This window comes from Lathyrus oleraceus, chromosome 7, assembly GCF_024323335.1.
Source record: "Lathyrus oleraceus cultivar Zhongwan6 chromosome 7, CAAS_Psat_ZW6_1.0, whole genome shotgun sequence".
In the NCBI taxonomy this organism is placed as follows: Eukaryota; Viridiplantae; Streptophyta; class Magnoliopsida; order Fabales; family Fabaceae; genus Lathyrus; species Lathyrus oleraceus.
In genome coordinates, this window is record NC_066585.1 from 460,748,296 (window position 1) to 460,765,338 (window position 17,043).

The following is a 17,043-nucleotide window of genomic DNA, read 5'->3' on the forward strand; positions in this document are numbered from 1 at the left end:
TGCATCACATTTCATCAAATCTCATCACAAAAATATTTCATTTTTCACTTGAATTAATTTGAATTTTGGTGGGAAAAGTTGAATTTGAAAAATAAGCATTGCATTCACTTGATTTCACTTGCATTTGCCTCCAAAACCATTTTGCAAGTGAATTGGACAGAAAAACGTGTACTGTAGCATTGTTTCCATGCACATGAGGGTGGATTGACCAATTAGGCATAACACTTCATTTCCCTAATTACCTTGCATTTGGCTTAACCTTGATTAGCATCTTCATTAATCCACCATATATAAGGATAATTCTAACAGAATTTGGCATTAACACATCATTTGCACCAGATCTAGATCAAAAATTGCAAATTGCACAAAACTTTCTCTCTCATTTTTTCTGCAAATTCTCCAAAAACCTTGCCTGGTTCTTCATTGTTCCGTCATCCACAAGCATTATTGAAGGTTTTGGAAGCAAGCATTCAAGGTTTTCGTGCTGTTTCAAGAACTGTTGCATCAAGCATCTTTCATGGCAACTGAGGATTGGAGCTAGATCTTGCATGTTCAACACTCAAATCATCATCCATTCAAATACCTGAGCTTGGTAGAGCATCTGTTTTGCATTTCCCGGCCTTGAAACGAGCAAATCAACTTCTGCATCTTCATTGAGGTGAAAATTCGATTGCTCTAATTCTTCCAATTATCATGTGCATCTTGTAGATCGTGGAACATAGGACATTCTGCACTTTAGATCTCTTGATTTCATTGAGTTTTGAGAAAGTTATCATGATTTGAAGTTTGGATGTCAAAACTTATTTTGCTCGATGCTTTTGATATGGTTAGAATTAGATGAAATTGATGTTGGATTAGTGATGTGTGTTAAAGGATGATTCGAATGGTATATATTTCATGAATTTCTGGAATGATTTGTTCTTGACCTGGATGAACATGATGAACACTTGATGAATGTCTAGGGTTTCCAATTTCCATAAGCATTTTGATCTTCTTGCGCTCAGTTTGCATGTGTTTCGTGGTTTTTGTCCCATGCACCAATAGCAGTGATAACACGAAATTATATCATATTTTAGGACTTAATTCAATTAAATTTTATTATTATTTATTTCAGTTCACTTCATTTTATTAGATATTACGCGGTATTTTCTTCCTATTTGTCTCAGGTGGCTTATTTTGAAGCATAAGTAAAAATGGAAGAAAAGGAGGTGCAAAAAGGAAAGAAAATGAACCAAATGTCAAAGCCCAGCCCAAAACACAAAACGCAGGTGCCGTGCATGTGACGGACGTCACAGAGGGCGTGACGAGCGTCACGCCTTGCACACTCCTGTGATGGACGTCACACATGGTGTGACGAACGTCACACCATTCCCCTACATTTTTGGCGCAAGGAACGCCTCAGAGACGTTGAGGAGACGTTGAGGAGTGTTGAGCCCTATATCCACGCCATGCTTTTATGCACGTTGAAGACCTTTTTGGCAGCGGAAGCGGTTACTCAAGCATATATAAATAGCCACTTGCAAAACCAAAAAGGGTTCCGAAGCTTTTCCACATTTTTTCCTTTGCCGTTTTCGCTTTTGCATATTTTCTTTTCCAGCAACTTACGCATTATTGTTTCTTATTTATTTTTACGAGTTCTACACTATTTCCTTTGCAATTCCTATTTTTCTTTTTAGCATTTAGTTAATTCTTTTCGCACAATAGTTTCTACACCGGAAACTATTGTGCACCTTTTTACCGGATCTAACCTTACGTTAGAATCTAGTTTTTATTTCCTTCGTTTTGTTTTGTTGTTTAATTGAAGAATCCAAGAACAAATCCTACCGGCTTGTGGTGGAGTGTTCAAGACTATTGTTTAACTCATTCAGGTTCTTTAATTATTATTTAATGCTTTGTTTTATTGTTTATTTATATTATCTGCCTGGGATGAGTCTGTTTATGCATGATAAGTATTTTAGTTTGTTTAACATGTCTGGCTAATTCGCTTAGATGTCGGTATGTAAAGTAAGCGGAATAAGGAATCAAAACTAAGTCGGTTAAATTAAGTTTAGAATTAAAATCACTCTTTTTACGGTCTCAATTTACAGGTTTAATAACAAAGGTTTTTACGAAAGTAAAAGACATAAAGAAGTTAAAATCAATAGAGCGAGAGTTTGAGGTTTTAACTGGACAGTGTAAATTAGACATTAATTCTAGATCAGGGCGAGAGCAAGTTTTAGAGTTAATTAAATTCCGATCTTTTCCAAAAAGTATTTTTAAAGATTGAATGTGAGGACGAGAGTTAAGCATTCGAATTTAATTATATAACCTAAGTCAACAGAGCGAGAGTTTGAGATAAGGGTGTTTAAACGGTCAGTGTTTTCTTGAAAAGAGTTTCTATGGACTGTATTGCTTTCAAAAAATGGTTTTTGACTTAATTATAAGTGACAGCTACATTAACATAAAATCATGGTTTATTCAACAGAGCGAGAGTTTGAGATAAAACTTTTAATCAATAAAGTCAACTGAAAAGATTTATTTTAAAACCAAGAGACCGACAAAGGATTGATTCCCTAATTACGACGAACTACATACCGATATCTGCTTTATTAATATTTAATCTAGATCTTAGTTTAGTTTTTAGCTTTCCCCCAAACAATCAAACATTGTTCACCTTAGCTTTACGAAGTAACCTTAGATAACGGTATATCGATTCATAAGTCCCTGTGGGATCGATATCTTTTAAAACTACGCGATAGAACTGTGCACTTGCAGTTTGTACCCCAAATTCGACTCATAAAGTCGCGATCAAGTTTTTGGCGCCGTTGCCGGGGACTTTTATTTAATCGATATCGTAACTCTTCCGTTACACTGTAGAGACTAAGGTTTCTTTTTCTTCTATTCTTTCTTTCATTGATTTGTATGCCACACACTCGCTCTCAAGGCGAACCGCTCTATTTACGAATCAACGATATCGAACTATATCTTCGAGTCCTACGACGAATTCGGGAATATCGTGCTGCAAACAATCTCCCTCCTATAGAACTTCCTGATTTCAAAAACCTTTTTCCTTCGATAACCGAGATGGCAGAACCAGCTCGTGCTCTTAGAGATTACGCCGCTCCATCGCAAGATGAGCCGCATTCAAGTATTGCTCCACCCGCAATCGAAGCAAACAACTTCGAACTTAAACCTTCGCTGTTGCAGGCTGTGCAACAGAACCAATTCTCTGGAAATCCTACCGAGGATCCAAACCTTCATTTATCCGTATTTGTCCAATACGCTGATACTGTTAAAGCTAATGGTGTCACTTCGGAGGCAATTCGACTTCGTCTTTTTCCTTTCTCATTAAGAGATAGCGCTAGAAGATGGCTTCAGTCTCTCCCTTCAAACTCTGTCACCACATGGAACGAGTTGAAGAAAGTTTTTCTTGCCCGATACTTTCCGCCCAGCAAAACAGCTATGTTAAGAGCCCAGATAAACGGATTTAAACAGAAAGACAACGAGTCTCTTTTCGAAGCATGGGAAAGATACAAAGACATGATGAGACTTTGCCCACACCATGGTTTGGAAGACTGGTTAGTAATTCACACATTTTATAATGGTCTCTTGTACAACACAAGGTTAACAATAGACGCCGCTGCAGGTGGTGCACTAATGAACAAACCTTATGCTGATGCTTACCAGCTTATCGAAAGCATGGCCCAAAACCACTATCAGTGGGGAACCGAATGAACAATGGTGGAAAAACCTCAAACGAAAACTGGCATGTACGAGATAAGTAACCTTGATCACGTTAATGCAAAAGTGGATGCTTTGGTCCAGAAAATTGAAAGTTTAAATGTATCACCTCCAGCCGCCGTGGTTGCTATAACTCAGAATTGCGAGGTCTGTGGAATCCAAGGTCACACTCCTACGGATTGTCAACTCTTGACAGGAATCCAAGCAGAGCAAGTAAACTATGCTCAAGGAAGCCCCTACTCGAATACCTATAACTCAAATTGGAAGAACCATCCAAACTTTTCGTATAAGAGTAATAATGCTTTGTACGCACCTGGACAGTCTCAAAATCAAGCCCCAGCTATACCTCCGGGATATCAGAAACCGAACCCATCCATGCCTAACAATAACGCCCCTAGGAAATCCAACTTGGAAATCATGATGGAAAACTTTATAGCTTCCCAACAACAAACCAATAAAGATTTTTTAAACCAGAATGTACACACTGGTGAACAACTTAAACAACTAGCAAGCAAAGTAGATGCCCTGGCTACCCATAACAAAATGCTGGAAACACAAATATCACAAGTAGCCCAACAACAAGCACCTACTGCTGCCCCAACTGGTACATTCCCTGGACAGCCCCAACCTAACCCGAGAAGCCACGCTCATGCAATTATATTAAGAAGTGGAACGGAAGTGGAAGGACCGTCTGATCTAAGGATAGAAAACCAAAACCCTAAGAAATCAACTGAGGAAAGTGAACCTAAGGAAAAGGAAGAGAGTAATAAGGAAACCCTAGAAAAGAAGGAACCTTATGTACCTCCACCACCTTACAAACCACCTATCCCTTACCCTCAAAGGCTTGTTAAAACCAAAGATGCGGGCCAATTTAGAAAATTTGTTGATCTCCTTAAACAATTAAACGTTACAATTCCGTTCACCGAAGCTATTACGCAGATGCCCTCCTATGCTAAATTCTTAAAAGAAATTCTTTCTAATAAGAGGAAACTTGAAGATAGTGAAACCGTTACACTCCCTGCCGAATGTAGCGCTATAATCCAAAACATGCCTCCTAAACTCAAGGATCCGGGTAGTTTCTCTATACCCTGTCACATAGGAAAATTTGTCATCGATAAAGCCTTATGCGATTTAGGAGCCGGAATTAGCGTTATGCCTTTATCCATATGTAAGAAACTGGAAATGGGAGAATTAAGACCAACCAAAATGTCTGTGCAACTAGCAGATCGTTCCATCAAATATCCTGTAGGAATTCTTGAAAACGTTCCCGTACGCATAGGTCAATTCTACATTCCAACTGATTTTACAATTATGGACATTAGAGAAGATGATATTACACCCATTATACTGGGAAGACCGTTTTTAGCAACTGCCGGTGCAATCATAGACGTAAAACGAGGACGACTCACCTTCGAAGTAGGTGAAGAGAAAATTGAGTTCATTCTTTCCCAATTCTTGAAAGCACCTGCAATAGAAGATACATGTTACTTCATGGATATCATCGATGAATGCATAAAAGAAGCAGAGTTAGGAGAAGACAAATCATCAGACTATCTTTTAAAAGACAAATCTAACCAATGTTTAGCAATAACACCGGACCCCACGCAATGTCTAAACAAACCAACCCTTGACCTGAAAACACTTCCCAAAAATCTGAGATATGAATTCCTAGATTTAGAACTTGAACGACCTGTGATAGTTAATGCAGACCTAGGAAGACTCGAAACAGAAAAACTCCTACATATCTTAAGAAAGTATCCAACCGCACTAGGTTACCACATCACCGATCTTAAAGGAATAAGTCCTTCTATTTGTATGCACCGCATCATGTTAGAAGAAGACTGTAAAACCTCTAGGGAACACCAGAGGAGACTAAATCCGATCCTGAGTGAGGTAGTAAAGAAGGAAATAACCAAGTTATTAGAAGCAGGTATTATATATCCTATATCTGATAGCAAATGGGTTAGTCCTGTACACATAGTACCAAAGAAAGGAGGCATAACCGTTATTGAAAACAAAAAAGGGGAAACTATAACTAAACAAATCGAATCGGGATGGAGAATGTGCATTGACTATAGGAAACTAAACAAAGCAACCCGAAAAGATCATTTCCCTTTACCATTCATTGACCAGATGTTAGAACGATTAGCAAAACATTCGCATTTCTGTTATCTAGACGGTTATTCAGGCTTCTTTCAAATACCAATTCACCCTGATGACCAAGAAAAGACAACGTTCACGTGCCCTTTTGGTACCTTCGCTTATAGACGAATGCCGTTTGGCCTGTGTAATGCTCCTGCAACCTTTCAAAGATGCATGATGGCAATTTTCGCCAACTTTCTCGAAAACATCATGGAAGTATTTATGGATGACTTTTCCGTATACGGACAAAGTTTTAAAGAATGCCTTGAAAACCTAGAAAGAGTTCTTGAGCGATGTGTGAAAGTAAACTTAGTACTTAACTGGGAGAAGTGCCATTTTATGGTACAAGAAGGAATTGTTTTAGGACACATCATCTCGAACAGAGGAATTGAAGTAGACAAAGCCAAAATAGAGGTAATCGAAAACCTTCAACCCCCGAAAACTGTGAGAGAAGTACGAAGCTTCTTAGGACACGCCGGTTTTTACCGACGATTCATCAAAGACTTCTCTAAGATAACTAAACCTTTAACCGGACTATTGATGAAAGATGCTGATTTCATATTCGACGATAACTGTTTAAAAGCATTTCAAGCGCTTAAGCAAGCATTGATCTCCGCACCCATAATGCAGACACCCGACTGGAATGAACCATTCGAAATAATGTGTGATGCCAGCGATTATGCTGTAGGTGCTGTTTTAGGACAACGAAAGGATAAAAAGCTTCACGTTATATATTATGCAAGTAGAACCCTGGATGAAGCGCAAATGAATTACGCCACTACCGAGAAAGAACTCCTAGCAGTTGTATTTGCGCTAGATAAATTTCGTTCTTACTTGGTCGGAGCCAAAATAATAGTTTACACTGATCACGCTGCTATCAAGTACCTTTTAACAAAAAAGGATGCTAAACCTAGACTCCTAAGATGGATCTTGTTGCTACAAGAGTTCGATTTAGAAATCAAAGACAAGAAAGGAACTGAAAACGTAGTAGCAGACCACCTCTCTAGACTTGAGAACCTTGAACCGGAAAGAACCTCAATTAACGATGATTTCTCGTACGATAAACTTATAGCTACTTTGGAAGAGAACAACTCCGACACGCAAGCAGAAACCACCTTAGCTATATCTGTCACACCATGGTACGCTGATCTCGTCAATTATTTAGCTGCCGGAATAGTTCCGCCCACTTTATCTTACCAGCAGAAGAAACGATTCTTCTACGATATAAAACACTATTACTGGGATGATCCTTTACTTTTCAAAAGGGGCCCAGATGGTATTTTCCGTCGATGTATACCCGAAGAAGAGGTGGAAAATATAATCCAACACTGCCACTCCGCTCCTTATGGTGGACACACAAGTACATCCAAGACCTGCTCTAAAATCCTACAAGCCGGCTTTTATTGGCCAACTATATGGAAGGACGTGCATGCGGCTATTAAGGAATGTGACAGATGTCAACGTACAGGAAACATATCTAGACGTGACGAGATGCCACAAAAAGGTATTTTGGAAGTGGAGATCTTCGACGTGTGGGGAATAGACTTCATGGGACCTTTTCCACCCTCTTTCGGTAACAAATACATACTCGTGGCAGTTGACTACGTATCAAAATGGATCGAAGCTATAGCTTCTCCAACAAATGACACCCGAGTAGTAACTAGACTCTTTAAGAATATAATATTTCCGAGATTTGGCATCCCAAGAATAGTAGTCAGTGATGGTGGATCGCACTTTATATCCAAGGTACTCGAAAAGTTATTGTTTAAATATGGCGTGAGACATAGGATAGCGACACCTTACCACCCTCAGACCAGTGGACAAGTGGAAGTATCTAACAGAGAAATCAAGCAAATACTAGAAAAAACAGTCGCCACTTCAAGGAAAGACTGGTCGTTGAAATTACCAGAAGCTTTGTGGGCATACCGAACTGCTTATAAAACCCCCATAGGGACGACCCCATTTAAGCTCATATATGGAAAATCCTGCCACCTCCCGGTAGAATTAGAACATAAAGCCTATTGGACTATTAGAAATCTGAATCTAAACTATAAAGCCGCGGGTGAAAAGAGAATCCTTGACATAAACGAATTAGAGGAACTCAGAAGAGACGCCTACGAAAATGCCAGAATCTACAAAGAAAGAACAAAACAATGGCATGACAAGCGTATATCAAGGAAAATCTTCAAGCAAGGCGACGCAGTCCTTTTATTTAACTCTAGACTAAAGTTATTCTCGGGAAAACTACGATCTAGATGGTCAGGTCCTTTTCATATCACTAACATCTTTCCCAATGGAGCGATAGAAATTAAAGGCAAATCCACAGAACCGTTCACCGTAAACGGGCAACGTCTAAAACACTATCACTATGCGGAAACCAATGGAGATTCGCAAATCCTACACTTAGACGAAATGCCTCCAGGATTAATAGATTATATTTAACAGTTTCTTTGTCGAGCTTGCGACATTTAAACAAAGCGCTTAGTGGGAGACAACCCACAATTATTTTATTATTTCCTTATATTATTATTATTATCTTCCTATTTCTTCCTTAATTATTCTTTTAATTTCTGTTTAGTATTCATTCCTAATTCATTTTAATTTAATAATAATTTTTTCTTCTTTCGGCATTTGGCCAAATCCTGACTAAAACTCATGTTTTCTTTTCTCTAGCTAACACTAACCAGATGGGACATATTGATCGTATGGGTATCAAATTCAGAGGAATGGCTCAGAAACAAAAGTTTGAAGAACTAGCCACTAGAGAGATGCTACCTAGTTTATATACTGATGATTGGGCTATGACTGCCCTTGGACTGAGACAAAGTGTCCTGTATTTGCTGAATCAGATAGGATGGGAGACATCCCCTATCCTAAGACATTTCACCACCTACCGGAGACTCACACTAGAATTCCTTAGCTCATTAATCTATCTACCCAGCCATGGAAAAGGAATTAGCAGAGGTTTTATCCAGTTCAGAATGTTCAACATGGAGTACCAATTTAATATTAGAGACTTTACCAACCTTTTGGGTTTTCCTACCTCCTTTGACACATTCATAGTAAGCCAGGAAGAACTTTTTGAATATAGAGAACTTGAACACTTTTGGGGTAAGTTGACTGGAAATGACGAGCCCGAGGAACATGAGTTTCTCTCTGGAAACATACACAACCCGGCCTTTCGCTATTTCCATAAGATCCTGACCCACACTTTATTTGGGAAGAAGCCAAATAGTACTTCAGTTTCACGTGATGAACTCTTCATCATATTTTGTGCTTCCCAGAACCGTCCAGTAAACGGTGCCACTTTTATGTTAGCTAATTTGGACCACCTTATCCAGGATGAGCGAGCACCAATCCGAATAGGCGGTTTGATAACTATGATAGGTAATGCTATTGGATTACGTCAGCCTATGCTTGACCTAAGCCCTTTTTGTGGCATTACTACTATGAGTATACCCTTCCTCTTCAACACTATGTTTATAGCAAACCTAGGGTCTGACGAGTTTGAGCTTATTATTGATAACCAAATTCTTTGCCTATTCACCATGCCCGATCCTAGGACTAGTGTTCATAACCGCAGTAACTGGCTCTACAACCTGAACGAAACCCCCTCTCCGGCTAGATCCACTGAATCCATCCAGGACTATGAGATTTGTGATGACTATGAGACTTATGATGACCAGATCCCTCATGCTGAATCTGACCCTCAGACACCATCTGGCTATTATGATATTGACCCTCCTCCTCAGCCTGTTCAGACCGAAGAATCAGCAGTATCCGACCTCCGGCATCATATGCCCGGAACTGATTACAACACCGCCATTGAAGCTTTGATGTCAGAACAAGGCGCCCTCAGAGAAGAATTTACTGACATGAGACACGAAGTTCTAGGGTACATGAGCAGTATGACAGATCAGTTTCACGAGTTGCTACATCGTGTTAACTCTTTTGCTCCTCCGGCCAGAGATCGTGCAGATGGATAGTATTCATTTGTTTTTCTTAGTTATTTAGTTTTAAGCTAGATTATTCATTAATGTTATTTGAATTCATGTTCGCATTTGTTTCCTTTTCGCATTTCTTTTGTTCTTCTTTCCAATATTACATTATGATCATTTTATTGAAGCTATTTATTTAATTTTATTATGCAATAGCTATTATGTTCTCTACTGTTGCTACCTATGACTTATTATTATACAAAGTAAAATAAGCATGCAGGAGAAATTAAATTGCAGAATAAATCAATCAGTAGCAAACAAACAAAAAAATAACAATATATAATAACTTACCTGAAGGACGCTAGCTGAATATTAGCCAAACAGACAGTGTGACGAGCGTCACACATTCTGTCACGGACGTCACACTAAGAACCTGTGACGCCCGTCATGCACCTGTAACGAGCGTAACACCCTTCAGACTAGGTGAACGTTAAGGAGCCGTTAGAGACGAACGTTACACCCCTTCAACTTTTTACCTTCCCCATTTATTCACATTTACCCACATTTATTCACTTTTCAACCACCTCCTTTCCAACTTCCAAATTCTTTTCCTATAAATACCCACCAAACCTTCCTTCATTCACCACAAACCATTCTCTAATATCAAATACATTTCTTTTCTTTCCAAATCACTCCTTCAAAATTCATTCATCACAATGGCAGGAAATCAGAATTTCGGAAATATCATCTTCCGATCCGAAGATGAAAATTATCAAAGGGAGCAATTCGAGCGTTTCCAACAGCGAGGCGTCGTTTCCACCAGGTATCCCGATTTAACTTGTTTACAACAATTAGGATTACTCCAAGGTATCGAATGGATGCTCCGCCTAGCCGACTTAACCTTCCTTTGCACTCATAATCAACCCACCTACCCATTGTCGCATCTCGAAAAATACGATTCCTCGCGATGGTCGCGGAAAAAATTTATGTTCGAACAGAGTCGCCACCGAACTTTATTTACCCTAATAAAGGGATAGGAAAATATCGATAAAACCTTTTAGAAAATAGAATAATGGTCGTCGCAACCATATTCGGGTTCGGGAGTCGATTACGCAAGGGGAAGGTATTAGCACCCCTCACGTCCGTTGTACTCAACGGGAACCTTTTAGTCTAATTTGCTATTTGAATGTTAGTTAACTGTTATTCGCTTTTTTCGAGTAATTAAATATTGAATAGAGATGGATGAAGACCTCAAAAGGAAAACAGGGAGGTTTTTTATTAGTGTGCTCGCAAGGATACAGCAATCTCCTGCCTACGTATCCTTATGGTGCAATAAGGAAATCAGAGCATTCGTAGTTCGGGCAACTACGGTTTTGGTGTGTTTTGTTTTGTGAACGACTGTGTAGGTCGGCGTTCTAAAGGCTAAACGCTGGCTTGTCTACTCTCGGCGGAGGCTTAAGCACTGGTTTGTTATGCGCATTAGAAAGGATTGACAGTGTTCTTTTGAAGAGGTTTTGGTCACGCGGGGGTGACGAGTTGATTTGATGTGTTTGGGTTTGATTGGTTTCGATCGCTCGGGGGCGAGAAGTTAGTTAGATTTGTTGGAGATGTTTTTTGAAGAACGACGAAAGATTGAGCAATATGGTGTACACCAATCGTTCAGTACTTTCGAGGAATAACGAGGCGTTCGCCTTCTACTCCTTTTTCGTTCGAATTATTTTTGAAAGTTGTGTTTGTGGATGTTGAATATGCACGGTAGTGAGGCGTACGCCCCCCTACTTGCTTATTCAAGGAATAATGAGGCGTGCGCCACCTATTCCCTTATCCAAGTTTATTTAACGTGTTTTAGTCGGAAGTCGATAATTTGTGCAATATGGCGTACGCCAATTATTCAAATAATCGAGAGAGGGTGAGGCGTACGCCTCCCATCTTTTATCATCCGGGGTTTAAATTGTAAAAGATATGTTTGGATGTTTGTATTCGATTGCGGTTTTGATTTGATGACGAAAATTCGAGCAATGTGGCGTACGCCAATTATTCGAATGATCGAAAGATAGTGAGGCGTATGCCTCCTATCCTCTTTTCATCTGAAATGTAGAATAAAATGTTTGTAGGATTTGGGAATTTGTAGAAATGTTTTGAAATATTATGATTTGAAGTGTTAATCGGGTGACAAGAACTTGCGCAATATGGCGTACGCCAATTATTCAAGTGCTTGAGAAATAGCGAAGCGTACGCTTCCTATCTCCTTTTCAACCCAAATTTTATGTTTAAAAGAGAAAATTCTTTAGAAGTTATATTTGATTTGAACAATGATTGTGTGGTTTAAGATTTAATCGGATGACAAGAACTCGCGCAATATGGCGTACGCCAATTATTCGAGTGCTTGAGAAATAGTGAAGCGTACGCTTCCTATCTCCTTTTCATCCCAAGTTTATGTTTAAAAGAGAAATTCTTTTGAAAGTAGATGGTTTGGAAAATGTTTGAATTTTGTGAATGAAATGAGTTTATTTTGTGTATTATTTCATCTACTCGATTAATCAATAATCAAGTAGGTCTCATTGTAAGAAAGCCCAAGAGTAAGCTATGTGAGGTTGATGGCGATGCGAAGAGCAATCGGCTTACAAGGGTGTTTTGAAATGGGCTCGATACTTGGATCGAGAATTGTTGTTTGTGCTTTTTGAAATTGGTTTGTGTTGGATGATGAATTGAAATAAAATTGAAATTTGAAAGGATTATGAAATGGTGATGGAAAAGAAAAAAAACCTTTGATTATTATCAAAATTTACCTAATTTGATTAATCAAACTAATTAAAACTAATTATCAAAATTATTTAATTGGCTCAAATAATTAAGTTAATTAAGGTTAATTAATTAAAAAAAACAATTAATCAAAAATTCAACTAATAATATTTTCCTTATGAAAAAAACAAATTAGTAACAATTTTGACTTTAAAAATTGAATCGGTGACAAATTGTGCTTAGGTACCGGTTTATACAATGACAACAATGAATCGAAATGTCGTATGTAAAGATTGAAACTCGGGGAAAATATGCATTTGATATATTGATTTTTAGGTGGTGTAGCAACATGAAATCATTGGACCCAAGAGTTTAATCCAATTCAAAATATAATGAAGTATGATAATGGCATTCAATTCATTTACAGTATTGCTCTCAACATATTCCATATCTTATCACAAAATAGTGTACACAAACAATTAGTAATTGAAAAGCTAAACAGAGTTATTTGTGGTTTCCAGTGATCGCGTTCGGCCATATGAATTAATATATTTCAAAATTACCATGCTTTTCAAGCCATTACTACACTATAACCTACAAAGTACTATGTAACTTGTAATCAAATTCTATGGTAGCCAGGAAAACTTCATATGATGCGTTCAGTTTAGGGTAAAAAATAATATGTGTGATCTAAATTGCAACGTACATTACAGGTCAAAACCAAACAAAGCATGATCAAGGACTAACAGTAGACACACATAAATATTTCCCAATGCAGAACACCGCAAGGTTCATATACCAAATAAAGTTTGCAATGTAACAGAGGAAGAAAACAATCAACAAAACCTTAACAGAGCAAGAAGCAATCAAACAACCCAGCCTGATATAAACAAAACCATATAAACTTATACACTAAAACAAACATCAACAATAAGAAAGTGGCCATTGCAATGTCGCTGTATTTTTAATGCTCATGACAATTTTGACATTATGCTTGTTTGGGTATACCTATGTACAGAAAATCACAAGCAGCAACAACATGGCGTAAACAGAGTTGAAGAGAAATGACTTGAGATTTACCGACACCGCTTCGTCAATGATGCTGGAAAGTTCAGTCTTGATCTTAGATCTGCAATCACGGATGACGGTCACGTGTTCGTCGCTGCCTCTGCTTTCTTCCTTCTGTTCGATGGAGGAGATGATCCTCCACGAAGCGCGTCGTGCTCTGATCACGTTTTTGTAAGCGATGGAAAGAAAGTTCCTTTCCTCGACGGTGAGTTCCTCAATTTCGACGGCGGCGGTTTAGTGATGTGAAGTCGGAATGAGTCGTTGAGGGTTTGCGAATGGGTTGAAGGTGGTTTTAATGGAGGTGACGGCGGTTTGAAGAGGGTTTCGCGGTGGTTAGCGATTGTGACGAAGACGGAGAGATTAGGTTTTGTGGATTTCGCCGGTTTAGTGGGGGGCGATTTTGGTTTGATGATGAAGAATGAAGGGTGACGGTGCGAGGTGATGATTGGAGATGAAGATGGAAGCGGCTAGGGTTTTTTGAGGGATTGTGAGAGATGGAAGACGAATAGTCGTGTTGTCTCTAAGAGAGGGAGAGTGAGGTAGGCATGTGATTGTTTGTGAGCTGAGAGTGAGAGATAGAGTAAGGTAGGCGTGAGAGAGTGTCAGTGAATGAAAGAGAGGTCTTTTTCTTTTATCCTTTTCTTTTTTTGTTTTATTCAACATGTGCTGAGGAATGAGAGTGGAAGAGTGGAATGTGAGTGGGAACTTAGTGGGGTGAGGTGTCTGGCAGACCGTTGGGAGTAGATCCTCTTTGGATTCTTTTTGCTATTTATTTATTTGTTTTTTTTTTTATAAAAACAAAAGAGGATCCAATGCAAATATATATATATATTTTCCATAACTATTATTCATTTAAATAACAAACCATAAAAAACTAACTAATATTTAATTTAAACAAATTTTAATTATTTTAATTAAATAACTAAACAAAAATGTTGACCACTTAGAAATAGAAAAATGAGTACCAATTTGTTCGGAAAATTAAATCGGTCACACTAAAATTGTCAGGACAAAACATACTTATTAAAAAATACAGTCTTTCCTCGAATTTTAGCGATTCAACCGATTTGTCTGTATTCTCAAATAAATTCATTCTGACTGACATTTCAGGTATTTATTCATGATGCAATGTATGTAATGATATGGATATGATGCAAAAATAAAATGAAATCAATTCTGTGAAAATTTAAATATGCCCGGACAAAATTGGGGTATGACAGCTGCCCCTATTTAATTACCTTGAACCAGAAAGTATGAATGACAACAGGCTTCGTACATTCGTGGTGGAAGATAATTAAATACGAAAAGACCCGAATTTTGTCCTTCGAAATGCAATGGAGAAATGCAGAAAGAAAAATGCAGTGGGAAATACAGTAAGAAAGGTAAAATGAGGTAAATGAAACAGTCGAGACTATCTGGGAATCGTCAGAACAGTATCTTGGATGTCATAATCGAGATATTCCAGTAATGGAATGATACCTCAACTGTATCTAAGACTTTCTGATAATTAGCAGATCAGTGTCTCGATTTGAGCGCACGAGATTCTCTGAGGATCAACGAAACAGTACCTTATATGATATAATTGAGATATTCCGACAAGGGAATGATACCTCAATCGTATCTAAGATTCTCCGAGGATACCTAGAGCAGTATCTCTAAAAATGGATGAGACTCTTCATATTGATGAAGCAGCATCTCAAATAGCAGAAATGAGATTCTCTGTATCGAGTCGAAGCAGCATCTTATCTGATAGAATTAAGATATTCCGAACAAGGGAATGATACCTTAATTAAATCTAAGACTCTTCGAGGATACTAGAGCAGTATCTCTAAAAAACTGAATGAGACTCTTCATATTGATGAAGCAGTATCTCAAACAGACAACTGAGATTCTCCATATAAATGAAGCAGTATCTCAAATGTTTATCTGTTGGGGGAAATATTTTAGACGAGACTCCTTTTGGAGGAGATTTACTATAAATGCTCTGCAGTGGAAAAGCTCATAAGAGACTTTTTAGGGTAACCTCTGCTTGGGGAGCAATGATAGCAAAGATGTTGGGAAATATCATTATTAATCACAAAGTCGAAGAGTGACTGGATGGGAAATAATTCCACGAGCACATGCAAGGTAATAACTCTATTGAATTAAATGAGGAAAGTCCGGGATACATATGGACAACCCTGGATCTTGATATTTTATGTTTGTATGATGTTCCACTTTGGGTAGCAATGCCATGCATGAGATGATGCATTAGATGCATGAAGGGATGCAGTTGCTGGGGATATTTAGGATGTGTATGTATGAATGCAAGTAATTTTATTCATTTTTTATGAAATTTCCGTTTTGACGGGAGTGCTTATGCATGGGTATGCTGATGATTGATAGGATTGTATTTGATGAATCTTCCTGTTTGGCAGGAAAATTATGCATGAAATGATGCATGTGATGCATGTGGGAATGCAATTGGGGTAATTGGATGTTTTTGTAGGGTTTTATTCTTGATTGCCAATGAGGTTGGACTTTAAATGGGAATTGCGAAATGAGAATTGGTGAACAATATTGAACTGTCAGATGAGAACAGAACTTGAAGGATATGTCACCAGACGAGAACTGGTGAAAATAAATGACATGTCAGACGAGACTGACTTTGTTTTTGTTTGTCAGACGGGAACTGACTTTTAAAGTGGGCTACCAGACGAGAACTGGTTACGAAAAAAAGACTACCAGACGAGAACTGGTATTGAAATAGGTGACCTACCAGACGAGAACTGGTATTAAGAGATAATTTACCAGACGAGAACTGGTATTTGGAAAATGATTTTTGATATAGTTCGCCAGACGGGAACTGGACTTTAGAATAAGTTGCCATACGAGAACTGGACCTTGAAATGAATTGCCAGACGGGAACTGGGCTTTGAAATAAATTTCTAGACGGGAACTGGACTTTGAAAAGGTTTGCCAGACGGGAACTGGGCTTTGAAATAAAATGCCAAACGAGAATTGGACTTTGGAAAGGTTTGTCAGACGGGAACTGGACTTTGAAATAAAATGCCAAACGAGAATTGGACTTTGGAAAGGTTTGCCAGACGGGAACTGGACTTTGAAATAAAAATGCCAAACGAGAATTGGACTTTGGAAAGGTTTGCCAAACAGGAACTGGACTTTGAATTGTCAAGCGATGTTGGGCTTTGGTGTCAGGTTCAATGTTATGGGGTTAGACCCGATGAATGCTATGATATGCATAGCTTTATGTTAAAGCAAAGCGACATGACTGATGCATGAGGATGATTTATGTAATGATTTGAAGGCTTTCAAAATGCCCCTGCGTGGGTATTGGAAGAGAATGTTCTTTGTAGGAAGGCTTCTGTCTGTCAACAGGTTATTTTATGGGGTGATATCATGATTCCCCGACACTCATCTTGAACTCTGCAGT

At 38.4% G+C, this 17,043-nt stretch overlaps 1 pseudogene; it reads right to left on the reverse strand.

The window, feature by feature from the left end:
- Positions 1-3,448: 3,448 nt before the first annotated feature.
- On the reverse strand, positions 3,449-3,548 carry LOC127109178 (uncharacterized; annotated as a pseudogene).
- Positions 3,549-17,043: the final 13,495 nt, after the last annotated feature.